We start from the raw sequence: 1,249 nt of genomic DNA on the forward strand, positions 1-1,249 counted from the left end.
AGATAATATTAGTCTATCTCTACTTAGTCAATTCTCTCCGAACAAAAACCTTGACGAAAACTCAGTCAACGTCTTCTTCGCGTCTTTCCAGCATGACAATTTTATTCGTCTAGCAACACTGATGAAGAATAAAAAAAAAAACAGAGGAAGATTGAAGTGAATTATATAACTGTCAGAAACAGCGACGACGAGAGATAAGCGGAAACCGCTTAAAAGACCAGCACGTATAAACGCGCGCACATTTATGTATAAAGACGTTTATTTGATTTATTAAGTGCTCTTTAATGAAAACATTACACGCAAGCAGGTTGTGTGAAGGAAGGAAGGGGTGAACGTGTACAGACTATTAATGAGAGGAGAAGGGGAAAAACATAAAAACAAAAGATAAGAAAATACCTGGAAGGTCCTCAATTTATTGTTCATTTAGGACTTTTAGCTATAATTGAATATATTTGAAAGGATCTAAATAGTTTTAATATACGTTTTTTACTGGGTGAGATGAGAATGACATGCCATTAGGGTGTAAAATTATCTTTATCTATAATATAAATCTCACCTGTCTGCTTAAATGTATGCATGTATGTATGTATGTATATATGTATGTGTACGGCATAATCATGTTGACACATCAGTTCTCGTCAGATCACCGAAGTTAAGCAACGCTGAGCCTGGCTAGTACCAGATGGGTGACCATTTGGGAATTCTAGGCGCTGTATGTGCTTATCTCGGCATTGTTTCCAGTCGTCTTGTACCTTCACTTGCCACTGGTATTCAATAATGTTGACTCAGGAGATATGTGGTTGGAGATTGCGCTAGTCTTGCCACAAAAAATTCACGCGCATGGCCCCTTACTGTGGGTATCCATAGTCTGTCAAGACTGAAGGAAGCCTTTTTTATGTATGTATGTCTGCCTAAAAGCTCCGACAGAGGGACGGATTTTCACGAGATTGATATCGTTTTGAAGCACGACCTTTCGGACGACAAATATCGAAAAATTGGCTAAAAAACATTAATTCCTTCACCCTCACCTGGGCACTTTTCTACAGGAAGGGGGCACTTTTTTCGCTGATATTTTCCAAACTCAATTCCTCTTTTCGATCGACTAGTTTTAATTCTGTCACTTCTGGTTTGGCGATGGACGCAACAGCAAAGACATCACGTTTTTTCCACCTTTTTTTTCCTCCTTCGCGGTACGGATTCGAGCCTGCCTGCCTACTACCATTTTTATTTTGTTTGCTCAACGCACACC

At 39.2% G+C, this 1,249-nt stretch overlaps 1 pseudogene; it reads left to right on the plus strand.

Annotated features, from left to right (window-relative positions):
* The first annotated feature begins 602 nt into the window (after positions 1–602).
* LOC145261322 (5S ribosomal RNA) lies at positions 603–719 on the plus strand (annotated as a pseudogene).
* The last annotated feature ends 530 nt before the right edge of the window (positions 720–1,249 follow it).

Source organism: Euprymna scolopes, chromosome 37 (assembly GCF_053919585.1).
Source record: "Euprymna scolopes isolate OS-2025 chromosome 37, ASM5391958v1, whole genome shotgun sequence".
NCBI lineage: Eukaryota > Metazoa > Mollusca > Cephalopoda > Sepiida > Sepiolidae > Euprymna > Euprymna scolopes.